At 47.3% G+C, this 14,383-nt stretch overlaps 1 protein-coding gene across 4 annotated transcripts in view; it reads left to right on the top strand.

Moving 5' to 3' along the window:
• The window catches only part of LOC138468330 (zinc finger protein 665-like), a 267,624-nt gene that overhangs the window by 109,104 nt on the left and 144,137 nt on the right, over positions 1-14,383 (top strand). The window contains exon 3 of one of the 4 annotated variants that reach the window (XR_011268242.1): positions 3,843-3,978. The exons of the other annotated variants lie outside the window; for them this stretch is intronic. The gene's annotated coding sequence lies outside the window, so the exon portion shown is untranslated. Of the gene's footprint in view, positions 1-3,842; positions 3,979-14,383 lie in introns of those variants that run through there. 4 annotated transcript variants of the gene reach the window in all.

Below are 14,383 nucleotides of genomic sequence, written 5' to 3'. Positions count from 1 at the left end.
TGGGGTCGACACCTCACCGGAAATGTAATTTGACAAGTCAGACCCATCGGCCCATGCTGATGCCTTTTATAGGCACCTGATGACTAGAGTCATTGGGCCTTATTCTGAGTGTGGTGGTCTGGAAACAAGGGTGCCGGTAAGCTCACTGGCCCCGGTAGACAGTCGTCACAGAAGCAGCGGTACCGTTGCCCACGGTGCCGGTGCTTCCGTCTCACCACTCCCATGGAGTCCTACGGGACTCCACGGGAATGGGGAGTTACCGAATCTGCCGCCTGACTTCCTGCTCCGGCAGGATTTGCAATGTCCCGGTGGTACCGGGAAGTCAGCCGGCGAATGCAGTGTTTCCGGGTCGGCCGCAACACGCCGGTGGCAACGGCGGGTTACCGACGATCTTGGAATCAGGCCCATTGACTTTCTGGGATGGGGCAGACCTACTCCACCGTTTCAGCAAGACGACCTAACAGATATTCTGGATAAAGGTCCATAAAAGGTCCTTAAACTTCCTTTTAATATTGCCCTTCAGAAAAGGGTTATGGCAAATTGGGAGGGTACTGGGTCCAGTGGTAAACAAGAACCTCACCAAAAATACAGGCCAAATAGTAGCGACCCTACCTACTTATCTAGACACCAAACACCTGAAAGTCTAGTTGTCCAAGCAACAACATCTATAAAACAGGCGGCATACCCTACCATCCCACCAGATAGGGATGATAAACGCTTTGACGTCTGGGCAAGAAAGGTGTTTTCTGCAGGAAGCATGACGCTCAAGTCTGCTAATGCCACTTGCGCCATAGCAAAATTCACGTTCACCCTGTCGGACTGTGTAGCTATTGCGACTGATCATATTCCCGAAGGAGAAGAAAGAGATGGCTTTTTGAACATTGTAAGAGACGGCAAGAAAGCTATGTGCGAGTCGCAATCAGGATTGGACTCAGCTGATAGCATTAGCAGAGCCATGTCAGCAACCGCGGTAATACGCAGGTTTGCGTGGTTGAGAAAGTCAGGATTTGCACCAGACGTGCAGTCCAGGCTCCTCAACCTGCCCTTTGATGGCACCCAGCTGTTTGGCAGCAAGGCTGATGAAAGTCTCAGAAGCTGCAGACCTCAAAGGCTGCGGCCAAATCCCTTGGAGCTGCCATCAGACAGCCACAACCCTCTCACCCCAGTGGATCATCTTGGAAGGGTAAGTCCTTTTGCTTCTACTCCTCAATTGGAAGGGCAAGAGGACTGGTGAGTCAAAGGGGTCAGAAGATTACCTCGTGGTGGACGAGGGAGAGGTGCAAAGTCCGCCCAAGCAACGGCTACTTTACCATGAGTTGCTGCTTCAGCAGCCTCCTCAAAACCTCTCTGAGGCCTTGACTCTCAAGACCCTGGTGGGAGGCAGAATCTCACTGTATCTGCAAGAATGGCGTGACATTACTTCAGAAGCGTGGCCATTGGAAACAGTAGCCCAGGGTTACTGCCTCCCCTTTCTAAAAAGGCCTCGGGACTATCCACTGGGGAACCACTCTTTCAAGGTTCCAGATCCCTTCCTTGTGCAGGAAACTTTGAGCCTGCTAGAGTAAGGTGCGATAGAGCCAGTACCTGTAACGGAGAGGGTGGAGAGCCCACGCCAACTATCTGACAATCAATGGTCATTTATCTCCATCGAAGCCCAAACTACACATCAATCTTTTAGAGCTGATGGTTATCAGACTATCGCTGAAAGCCTTTCTGCCGTCTCTACGGGGAAGGAATGTCCTGATAATGACGGACAACACAGTGGCCATGTACTACCTCAACAAGGGAGGATGTGTAAGTTCACTGCCAATGTGCAGAGAGGCGATGCAGCTCTCACTCTGGGCGATTCAAGAAAGAATCTCCCTATCAGCAGTTCTCTTAGCCGGAGTGGAGAACACAGTGGCGGATGCTCTGAGCACGCAGAGAACAGTCTCCCACGAGTGGGAAACTAGCTCAGTAAGTCCTTCAAGAGATCTTCACCCTTGGGGGAACCCCTCAAGTGGATCTGTTTGCGACCACTGTCAACCGTGCAAACTGTTCTGCTCCAGGGACCTTTCCCCCAAGAGGGGCTCTACGAGACGCGGTCCTAGTGTACTTGGCGTTTCCACTCCTATGCGCGTTTCCTCCTGTCCCTGTCAATCCTCACGCCATCAGGAGGTTGAGAAAATTCGGGACATCTATGATCCTGTTGGCTCCGGATTGGGCCAGGAAAACGTGGTAGCCGGACCATCTGGACATGTCCATCTGCTCTCCAATGTGTCTTCCGCAAAGATAGGACCTTCTCTCACGAGGAGGTTCAGGTTCTCCAGCCAGAAGTCAAGACACTCCACATTCAAACATGGATTCTGAGACTTTTAGATATAAGAATTGGTACTCCCGGACGTCGTAATGGAGATTTTGCATTCGGCCAGAAGGCCTGCAAGAAAATCCTTATACAGCAGCCGTTGGAACAAATTCTCGAGCTGGTGTAGGGAAAAGGATGTGGACCCTTTTAAATGCAATACACCTATGGTGTTGTCTTTTATGCTACATTTGGCTAATCTGGGTCTCCAGATTGGGAACATAAAGGAATACTTGGCAGCGCTTTCAATCTTCAAGTGCACCTCAGAGTAGGTTTACTATTTTAAAATGCCATTGCTCATACAGTTTCTTCAGGGGCTCACTAATGTGTTCAGCATGAACAACTTTTCATTGGCTATACTGGCCACAAACTGGGACTTCCAGTTACTAAATAAACTTTATCCAGATGGATAATTCTTGCCATTTCTGAATGCTACAGAAGGCTTAAGAGCCCACTACACAAGGGGCATGGCGACATCTTCCGCTCTCCAAAGAGGGATTCCTATAAAAGACATTTGTGCGGCAGCCACTTGGTCTACCATCCACCCTTTCACAAAGCATTACTGTCTGACTCATCCTTTAGCCAGGAAGGAGGATTTGGGAAAGCGGTCTTCTATCAATCCATGACAAACATTAAAACTGAAAATGATTATTCCCTCCTCCAAAACCTAACACTGCTTTGGAAGTCTATAATAAGATGAGGAATTGTCAGCTCTCGGCTCTCCATTCCTGCAGGAGTGATGATTGCCCACCAGATCCCCCAAGCTAGCGTGCCAAACAATCCTTAAATGAAAAATTGCTAAGCCAGCAAACCGAAGGGTAAATGGGAAGTAGATAAAACAATAAAAAAACGGGCCTCTGCTATTCGCCCTCGTCTCCTGAAACCTCTCCAGATGGGCTTGCTTTCTGACCTAGAAATAAACGCAGGATTACATTAACATTTCTCTCTCTCTCTCCCTCTCCCTCTCCCTCTCCCTCTCCCTCTCCCTCTCCCTCTCCCTCTCCCTCTCCCTCTCCCTCTCCCTCTCCCTCTCCCTCTCCCTCTCTCTCTCTCTCTCTCTCTCTCTCTCTCTCCCTCTCTCCACCCATCTCTATCAGTTAACCACATTTACTCCTGAATTCTCTTCAGTAATTGTAGCCTTTGCCTTATGGCAGAAAGGCTCTTGTGGTGGTCTTCTGAGTTGCTGTAAATCTTTTAAATAACATCTTTACTTCCTTATCTTGCTTTTGCCCTTGGAAGCTGCTTTTAATTTTGTATTAGTCTTGGATGAATTCAAGTAACTATCACCCACCTTGGCTGGTAAGTGTGCTTACAACTTGTGTAAATACATTAACTGTCTTGATTCAAGTATTTTTTCCTCGCTGAGTTTTTGCTGAGAAAAACTAACGTTCTAAATTTGTCTGCACTAATAGACTGTTGGTGCGGTCAAAGACGCTTCCGAGTGCTTCTTTTTCCTACTGTTCTGCAAGTGCGCTCTAACAAACGTCTTTTCTTCTCACAGGGAAGGATTCCGGTGCATCTGTTTGCGATGCAAAGCATGTTATAAGGTCCCTTCCTCGAAGCTTCTTCCAGCAACAAAGCTTTCTCTCCGTCACTTTCAAGAAGAACAATGTGGTCATTCACTTGCAAAGATTAGTATTCTGGATTCCTTCTCGCGCTGTGTAATTAGTATTCTGAACTAGTAGATCTGCACGCCTGTTAGGGAGAATTCTCTGGTTAGGCTGAATTTCCCTACCTAGTGAGTCCCCCAGCAGCTTTGCTGGATTTCTGGGGTTTAATTTTTTTCTCCTGCCAAGAGTGAGACTCTTTTACCCTCACTCTTGGACATGTTGAAGTGTGTTTTCTTGGTTAAACCTTGTGTTGAATGGGCTATGGGGTCTTTTACTCCATAGGGCCTCATGTATTTTTGTGATGTGGGTCACACAGCACCCTCTGTGCCGTGACCCAGGGGTGTCCTAGGGACTCCCCAACATAGACTCCATACCCTGGGACTGACTACTGTCTCCCAGGGCATGTAAAGTCACCAAAGACTTTGCTAGTCTTGAATCCTGAACAGAACCAGTACAAACCATCATATTGTGGACGTACTGGCTGGGGCAATTCGATTGCCCCAGGGTCTGTTAGTCGAGGGGGCACGTCTCCGTCCCCCCTGATCGAGTTTTGGCTGGTGGCAGTGGAAACTACTTTTTATATTCGACCGCGAATATTTCCCTATGGGATTTCCCATTGTTTTAGGCTAACACATTTAATTATTTATTTACGGTAGCCTTAAACATACCGCCGGTTTATATATTTATTTTTATAACTCCGGTTGGGATTTTTTGCCAAAACTTGATTCTAAAATGGCGTTGGTGTTCGCCTCTGTAACTCTGACCCAAAGTGGAGCCCTTTGTTCCACTTTTGGCGGGCTTCTCCACAGAAGCCCTCCAAAGTGGTGCCACTCTGTCTGGGGTACTTAGGAGGGGTGGAGGGGGATTTAGGCACCCTGGACTGAGTTACCTTGGTAACTCAAGTCGCACTCCGTCCTGATTGGCCCAAGTGGTGAGCCGCCCGGCTCACCACTTAGCATGTTTGAGTGACAGCTAGGCTGGGTGAATGGGGGTTTGCTGCATAAAAGCAGGGCTTTGGGGACTGGGACTTGAGAAGTCGCCACAGGACCAAGAATCCGACGAGGGAAGAGCTGAGCCGACCTGCTTCGACGACACCACCCGGTGGAGCCCTGCTGAACCGTCTCACCACTTTTTCCCGACGACCGAGGAGAACTCTTAACGGAGTGGCTCCTTCCCTTGACTGGTGGGGACAACCAGTTTTCGCCTTCTTTCCGTCCTTTTGAGGTATCTCGTGGCCGCCTTGCCTGTGCCAAGCACCCCGGCATCCGGAATACCACACTTTACCCCCATACCGCGAAAGTCGGTACCAACCCTTTAACCGGAGGACTCCGCGGCTGGTTTCTTCCCGGGCAGTGCTACGACCTTTCTCTTCTGCTCTTCAGCGAGATATTCTTCTCCCCTGACCGACGTCGAGCCTTGCTGTCGCTGCCTGGAACAACTGCCCCCGCTGGAGGATCCTTTCCGCTTAAGGTACTGTGTTCCGCCTGGCTTCCCTTGCTACCGACTGTACGGGGTAGATTTAGTCCCCGGCTTTCGAACCTGGGAGTGCCTGGGACACTTTGGCTAAACTTTCTGAGCCACTCTAAACTCTTTTTGACTCTTTGCAAGACTTTGAATCTCTAACTAACAGTGTGATCTTGGGCACATTTTCGCTCCGGCTACTCTAAGAGTGGGCCCTGCCTAGTGACTTTTGCTCACCTGTGACTTGATTCTTCTTTAAGCCTATTGCAAGTGTTCTGGACCTTAGAGTGGTGTGTCTAACCTATTTCTGCTTTTTCTCTCCCTTTCTTGGAAACTACTAGAGTGTCATCTAACGTTAAGCACTCACCTCTGTTTTAATTAAGTGGTGTTAACCTAGAGTTGTCTAGATAGGAGAAAGGATTGAATTTACTTTCAGTATAACTGTGTTGAAGTGCTTTTACTATATTTTTGCTAGAGTGTTTTTAACTTATGTGTATTTTAAATAAATAACTATATACTTTTGAAACCAAGCTCTGGTCAGTGTTTGCTTGTGCTATTGTGTTTTGGTACATATTGTGTATACTTTACATACTGCCTAACTCTTCTTGAGAGAAGTCTGACTGCTCAGCCACAGCTACCAGGTAAATCTGGGTGGTACAGACTGCTACCAAAGGGGTTTACTGCTCTACCTGTAGTCTTAAATCTTTTGCAGTGTTCCCCAAGGGAACTGCACAGGTTTCTGCCTAACACTGGTGTACAGCGGTGGGATTTGTATTGAGTATACATTTTATTGTGCTTTAGATACCTTAGTGCAACTAACCACAAAGCTTAGCACTGAAAAAGTAAAACCTCTAACATGTCAGTTATAGAAAGCTATAGTCAAGAGTCCCTTGCAGCCAAAACTGCTGATTGTTTAAGAGTGCTCTGTAAACATAAGGATCTCCTGACTAAGGGCAAGAAAATGGAGCTGATTGAAAGATTGTTAGCTAACCAAAGTCTGGGTGATGGTTCAGAGGAGCCTACCACTCCAGCAACTGTAGATGACAGTATTGAAGTTAACATGGAGCAAAATGTTGATGTTTCTGAGGAAGAGTCAGAAGAGGAGGGTGAGGCTGTTGTAACTGTCCCCCCTAGGCCTCTGCCTGCTCTACCTGCTGTGCCTACTGGACCTTTACCAGGTCCCACATTTAGTCCTCAGTACTTTGAACTGGAGAAAATGAAGCTAGAATTGGAGTATAAGAAACTTAATGCTCAAACTGACAAAGAACTAAGGCTAAGGGAAATGGAGCTCAAGTATGACTTAGAAATGAAGAAATTATCTGTTGAGAATGTTTCTCTCTCTGGCTCCTCTAGAAGTTCCAGTCCTAAAAGACCCCGGATGCCTAAAGAATTGGTTGGTATGTATGAGCCTAAGTTGGATGTGTTGGATTGGTTGTCTCTGTTTGAATATAATCATGGGCTCCAGAACATCACAGGAAATGACTTACTCACCTGGTTGTTCTCTAGGCTTCCCCCTGTTGCAACTGATGTGGTAATGGAGATGGGGGAGGAGGATAGGAAGGACTATGAATGTGTGAAACTAGCTTTGATAGCTAGGTTTGGGAAGACCCCTTCCCAGTATCTTAAGAGGTTTAGGAGCCTCAAAAAGCATGATGGTACCCCTTGGGCTACCTGGGTGAGTGAATGTTTGAAAAACTTAGAGGGATGGATTAAGGGTTACAAGGTGAACACTTATGAAGGTATGAAGAATTTGTTTATGTTGGAGACTATTTATGATGCCTGCTCTCCTGAGCTCAGACAACACTTGGCTGATTCCAGGGAATTAGATTCCCGGAAACTAGCTAAGGCTGCTGACTTGTGGGTTGCCAACAGGGCCACTCACAAGGATTCTGGGGTAACTCAGAAGAAGGATGGGGAGAAACAGCCTAAAAAAGACTCCAAAGAGAATTCTAATAATTCCTATCCCAAAGAGGGCCCCAAACCACAAAATAACCAGGGTAAGCCCCATGGGAAACCTAGTCAGGCTACTGTACCTTCTGGCCACAAGCCAGAAGGAGGTCAGAACAAGCCACCCTTCCAGAGAGCATTTGGACAATGCTATGTCTGTCAGGGTACTGACCATATCAAAGGAGATCCCAAGTGCAAGGGTAAACCTGCAGGGATCAGCACAGTCTCCTTAGCCTTCACTCCTGAGGATGAAGTACAGATGGCTAGTGCCCACTTTGAACTCTTTGCTGAAGAACCCTTGGGTCTTCAAGCAACTGTAAACTTAGAGCCTATGGGTCTGGTTAGTCCCCAGAATAGGGTTGTGTATAACTCCCTACCTGTTAACTCTAAGGTGTATTATGTGGACAGTGTTCTTGTCAATGGCCAGGATACTCCTGCCAGGAGAGACACTGGGGCCAGCAGAACAGTAGTGGATGAAAGCTTCTTTCAACCTGAGGATGTGGCCAAAGCACCCAAAGGTCCCACTAAAATGTCTGGAGGCCCTGTCCAAATGGTTCCTATTCTACCAGCCCTCATTCAGTGTAACAACATGACAGTGAGGATCCCTGTCAGTGTTCAGACTGAGGTACCTGGGAAGGTCCTGTTGGGGAATGACCTAAGAACTCTAGGAGTAGTGTCACATACCCCCAGGCCTCCCAGTATGGAGAAGCAGAACTTAACCAAATTGGCTAGACAGGCTACCTTGAAGGACCCTTCTAAGCCTGTGGGACCCTCTACTGAGAACCCCACTACAAGCCCTGGTGTTAGTAAGTTGACCTCTAACCCAGGCACATTTCAGGATAGTATGCTAGGAACATGGGAGCCCCAACCAAGCTCCACCCTTGTTCCCCTAGTTTCCGAGTCTCTGACCCCCCCTGCTTCTGAGGAAGAGGTGGATAGACCAACTAGGCCCCTATCTGGACCTGAGAGAACTGGTAATTCTCAGTGCTGGTGGAAAACCAGAAAAGAAAAGTCTAAGGCCAAAAACCTTCGGACTGTTGGACCTTCTACTGAAGACCCCAACTCCAATCCTAATATTAGGGGGGAAACTCCTAAAATAGGTAAAGGTAGATCTAAGAGGAAGGGGAAGCAGGTACATTGCCTAACCCCAACCCCTCCAACCAAGAGGCCTAAGACCCAACCTGCTCCCACAAGAGAGGTGGTGAGGAACCTTGGAGGCCCCTCTAGATCTAAGGGAATCCTTTATAAGGACCCCTTCAAAAAGCCTAACATAGGTTCAGAAGTTGTACCAACTTCTGAGGGACTGGTCAACCAGATCCCCTATAACAAAAAGACTGATGTTCCTCAAAGGGTCTGTAGGTCCGTTAGCTTGCAAAAGAAAACCTTTGAGTTCTCCATTGAACATAGGTCAAGGTGTCACCATCAAAATGCTGATGGACTCTCTAGGATGTATATCATCGACTAGAGGTATGAGGTTCATCCAGGAGTGGATTAAATCCTCCTGTCCCTTAGTCTGGGGGGGGCGAGTGTTAGGGAGAATTCTCTGGTTAGGCTGAATTTCCCTACCTAGTGAGTCCCCCAGCAGCTTTGCTGGATTTCTGGGGTTTAATTTTTTTCTCCTGCCAAGAGTGAGACTCTTTTACCCTCACTCTTGGACATGTTGAAGTGTGTTTTCTTGGTTAAACCTTGTGTTGAATGGGCTATGGGGTCTTTTACTCCATAGGGCCTCATGTATTTTTGTGATGTGGGTCACACAGCACCCTCTGTGCCGTGACCCAGGGGTGTCCTAGGGACTCCCCAACATAGACTCCATACCCTGGGACTGACTACTGTCTCCCAGGGCATGTAAAGTCACCAAAGACTTTGCTAGTCTTGAATCCTGAACAGAACCAGTACAAACCATCATATTGTGGACGTACTGGCTGGGGCAATTCGATTGCCCCAGGGTCTGTTAGTCGAGGGGGCACGTCTCCGTCCCCCCTGATCGAGTTTTGGCTGGTGGCAGTGGAAACTACTTTTTATATTCGACCGCGAATATTTCCCTATGGGATTTCCCATTGTTTTAGGCTAACACATTTAATTATTTATTTACGGTAGCCTTAAACATACCGCCGGTTTATATATTTATTTTTATAACTCCGGTTGGGATTTTTTGCCAAAACTTGATTCTAAAATGGCGTTGGTGTTCGCCTCTGTAACTCTGACCCAAAGTGGAGCCCTTTGTTCCACTTTTGGCGGGCTTCTCCACAGAAGCCCTCCAAAGTGGTGCCACTCTGTCTGGGGTACTTAGGAGGGGTGGAGGGGGATTTAGGCACCCTGGACTGAGTTACCTTGGTAACTCAAGTCGCACTCCGTCCTGATTGGCCCAAGTGGTGAGCCGCCCGGCTCACCACTTAGCATGTTTGAGTGACAGCTAGGCTGGGTGAATGGGGGTTTGCTGCATAAAAGCAGGGCTTTGGGGACTGGGACTTGAGAAGTCGCCACAGGACCAAGAATCCGACGAGGGAAGAGCTGAGCCGACCTGCTTCGACGACACCACCCGGTGGAGCCCTGCTGAACCGTCTCACCACTTTTTCCCGACGACCGAGGAGAACTCTTAACGGAGTGGCTCCTTCCCTTGACTGGTGGGGACAACCAGTTTTCGCCTTCTTTCCGTCCTTTTGAGGTATCTCGTGGCCGCCTTGCCTGTGCCAAGCACCCCGGCATCCGGAATACCACACTTTACCCCCATACCGCGAAAGTCGGTACCAACCCTTTAACCGGAGGACTCCGCGGCTGGTTTCTTCCCGGGCAGTGCTACGACCTTTCTCTTCTGCTCTTCAGCGAGATATTCTTCTCCCCTGACCGACGTCGAGCCTTGCTGTCGCTGCCTGGAACAACTGCCCCCGCTGGAGGATCCTTTCCGCTTAAGGTACTGTGTTCCGCCTGGCTTCCCTTGCTACCGACTGTACGGGGTAGATTTAGTCCCCGGCTTTCGAACCTGGGAGTGCCTGGGACACTTTGGCTAAACTTTCTGAGCCACTCTAAACTCTTTTTGACTCTTTGCAAGACTTTGAATCTCTAACTAACAGTGTGATCTTGGGCACATTTTCGCTCCGGCTACTCTAAGAGTGGGCCCTGCCTAGTGACTTTTGCTCACCTGTGACTTGATTCTTCTTTAAGCCTATTGCAAGTGTTCTGGACCTTAGAGTGGTGTGTCTAACCTATTTCTGCTTTTTCTCTCCCTTTCTTGGAAACTACTAGAGTGTCATCTAACGTTAAGCACTCACCTCTGTTTTAATTAAGTGGTGTTAACCTAGAGTTGTCTAGATAGGAGAAAGGATTGAATTTACTTTCAGTATAACTGTGTTGAAGTGCTTTTACTATATTTTTGCTAGAGTGTTTTTAACTTATGTGTATTTTAAATAAATAACTATATACTTTTGAAACCAAGCTCTGGTCAGTGTTTGCTTGTGCTATTGTGTTTTGGTACATATTGTGTATACTTTACATACTGCCTAACTCTTCTTGAGAGAAGTCTGACTGCTCAGCCACAGCTACCAGGTAAATCTGGGTGGTACAGACTGCTACCAAAGGGGTTTACTGCTCTACCTGTAGTCTTAAATCTTTTGCAGTGTTCCCCAAGGGAACTGCACAGGTTTCTGCCTAACAACGCCCAGTTAGTAATTAATAACGCACGCTTGTCGCAGATTCTGAGGCAAAATCTCCAGCAGAGTATTACAGTTTCAGTAGTATTTTCCTTTGCGTTTGACCTCCAACTCAAAAAGTTTTCACTTGGCTTATTTGTTGCTGCAGCTGACTTGTCTCCTTCTTCCTGCTTAACTCACCAGATACAAAGTTGATTCCGATGGTTTCTTCTTCCTGTATCTTTTCTCTCAATACCTCTCTGGTTCAGTACTGTAGTTCTCAGGCATTTTCTCACTTTAGAGGTCTAAAAAGTCTTTAGGGGCTCCTTTTCTGTTTCAGTTTTTAAGGAGCTAGTTCTGCTGTGACCTGCTCTGATGATCAGTAGAATAAAATAAAAGGCAGTTTAGAACCTCTGAAACGGTACCAAAGTACCTCACAATTGCCCAAGGCCATTCAGTGCCGACTGTCTAAGCCTCCATCTTGCCTTGGGGTTACACTAGTATCCTGTGAAAGTAAAGGTTAAGGAGAAGTACTATGTGCTTTATTTAAGATCACCCAACCATCTTCAGCCCCAAGTTCTAGCTTCAACCTTGGACTGCCTGATTCTCCTAGATACCCAGGCTCTCCTTCTTATGCATGAATAATGAGGGACCCTGAAAGTACCATTCCCCCATAATGCCCTGGTTCCGGGCCTGGCTTCTCAGATCTATGGTAATGCAATCGTCTATCCAATCTGGGGGCGTGTACATTTTCTTCTCCCTTCCAAGATCTTTCCTCTGGGCCGTAACTCTTCCAATCCACCAGATACTGCAGCCTGCCACAAACCACTGTAGAATGTAATATAGCTTGTACTTCATACTCATTCTCATCTTCAGAATACGCCGGCCTGATATTCCCTGTTAACTCATGTCCTTTCTACAAGCCCTCACCAGGTTTACATGAAAAGTCGGATGCACCTTTAAACCTTGCAGCGACTTAAGCCTAACAACTGGTGAATAGACCTGTTCCACCTTGAAAGGCCCAATGTAGCAAGGACTAAACTTGTTCTTCCCCTTTAGTGCTATGTTCCTTGTTTACAACCGCACCAGATCCTCTACTCAGTAAGCAGGTGCTGCTCGTTTTCGGCCAGCAAATCCTTTGTAATCCACCTCACTCTTCGTTAAGGCTAGTACTCTCTAAATTTTGACTCCTTGCTCGCAGACTGATCTCTACATCAGGAACCTCTACCTCTGCTAATTCCAGCCCTCTCAGAAATCCTGGATGGCACCCCTGATTCACATAAAATGCTGACATGGAAGTGGATCTTTTGACGTAGAATTATAATAGAATTCTGCTAACAATAACAACTCTAGCCAGCCCGGATCTGAACCTGCTAACACCGTATGTACTTTTCTAACTCCTGATTTACCCTCTCGGTCTGCTCTCGGCATGATAACTGGTTGTCAAATTAATCTCAATCTTCAGTTCCTCGCAGAACGCTTGCCAGAACGTGGATACAAATTGAATTCCCCCGACCTGAAATCCGCTGACTCGGCAATCCATGGAGATTTACAACATCCTGCCAAAAAGCTTGCACCAAAAGATGTTGCGGTAGCAGACCCCTTTATAGGAGTGAAATGTCTGGCCTTCGAAAAGACATCTACTACTACTAAGATGGTTGAACAACGCTTGTCGGAAGGCAGAGCCACAATGTAGTCCATAGAAACTGTGCCAAGGATGAGGTGGAACGACCAAAGGAACAAGCAAACCGGCTGGTTTGTGATGATCTGACTACGCTCAGACACATGTTTCACAGGTATTGATGTAATTTTCTCTGTCTTCTCGCATTCCTTTCCACCAAACTTCTCTTTGAAGCAAATAGTCTTCCTAATTCCAGTGTGTCCAGAAAAGGGTAAATCATTCAAGCTTTCCTCTGACGGCAAATACAAACTTGCATCCACATAGGGCAATCCCTCTTTGATCAATGATACTGGATCCTCTGCTTCCCATTCCAAAAGCTACTCAGTCGACATCCCCTGGAGAATTAGCTTGTGAAAGTCCTTAACCACCTGCACCTCTCCTACTACAAAATGTCTTTCTTCCAACAAAGACATTGGAGTTTGGTAATCACTCCTTAAACCTCTAGGGAAACATCTAGACAAGACATCAGCCTTCCCATTCTGTCGTCCAAGTTAAAACATGATTACAAAGTCATAGTCCGCAGAAAATGGAGACCATCGCAGCTGCCGAGGCTTCAAAGTGGTCGTGGATCGATAAAAGGTTAAATTTAGTTGGTCCGTAAGCACTGTTACTCGATGTCGACCTCCCAAAAGGTAGTAGCCCTCATTACGAGCATGGCGGTCTGGGAAGTACGGTACCGGTAAGCATGCCTTACTACGGGCTCTGCTCGCGGGACCTGTTTCACCCACCAGGTTTTCCTGGCGGATGTAACGGCACCCGCGAGCAGAGAACGTCTAATGCACCGGCACAACTCTGAATGTGCCGGTACATCCGACGTCCCCATCCCCATTCAGCCCTATGGGGCAGAATGGGGATGGGGAGGCCCTTGATTCCGGCACCCGAAAAGGCCATTTACCGGGTCCGCCTTGACCCCGGTTCTTGCCCATTCACGGGTGCCAGAAAAAATGCAACTCCGGCGGCAGCCGTGCCGTTTTTAACGGTACGGCTACCGCCAGAGTTGTAATGAGGGCCAATGTCTCCATAAGACAAAAGCTCTCTAAATGGCTAAAAGTTCTCTATCCAAAATGGTGTCATTTCTTTCCACCAGAGAAAACCTCTTAGAGAAAAATGCCACCGTATGAAGCTGCCCAGTTCCTTGATGACGTTGAGACACAACAGCGCCCATAGCTGTGTCAGAAGTCTCTGTCTCCACGGATAATGGCTGGTCAACGTCTGGATGGAGCAGGATGGGCCCTGTGATGAATTTCTCCATCAAAAATCTGAAAGCCTTGTCAGCCTCTTTACTCCACTCTTATTTCACCCCTTTCTTCAACGATCTAGTAATTGGAATCACTACTAGTGAAAATTCTGGAATGAACCGTCGATAAAATTGGCAAATCCAATGAAACTTGATATGTCCTTCCCATTTGTGGACACTAGCCACTTCTTCACTGCCTTGATCTTTGTAGCATCCATCTCAAGACCCTCTGGAGATAAGGACAAACCCCAAGAATTCTTTTTGTTTTGTGTGGAACTGGCTTTTTTCCAGCTTTGCAAACAGGTGATTTCCCCTGAACTTGATTTATACCTTTCGAACATGTTCTTCATGTTGACCAGCCTCCCTTGAAAAAAATCAGAATATCATCAATGTAGACCACTACAAAAACGCCTAGAAATGTACAAAGCACCTCATTGATAATAAACTGGAATACTGGCGGAGCATTACAGAGGCCAAATG

The sequence above is a fragment of the Ambystoma mexicanum genome, chromosome 4q (genome assembly GCF_040938575.1).
Source record: "Ambystoma mexicanum isolate Mex_15411 chromosome 4q, UKY_AmexF1_1, whole genome shotgun sequence".
Classification (NCBI taxonomy): domain Eukaryota; kingdom Metazoa; phylum Chordata; class Amphibia; order Caudata; family Ambystomatidae; genus Ambystoma; species Ambystoma mexicanum.
This window is presented reverse-complemented; position numbering and strand designations above follow the sequence as displayed.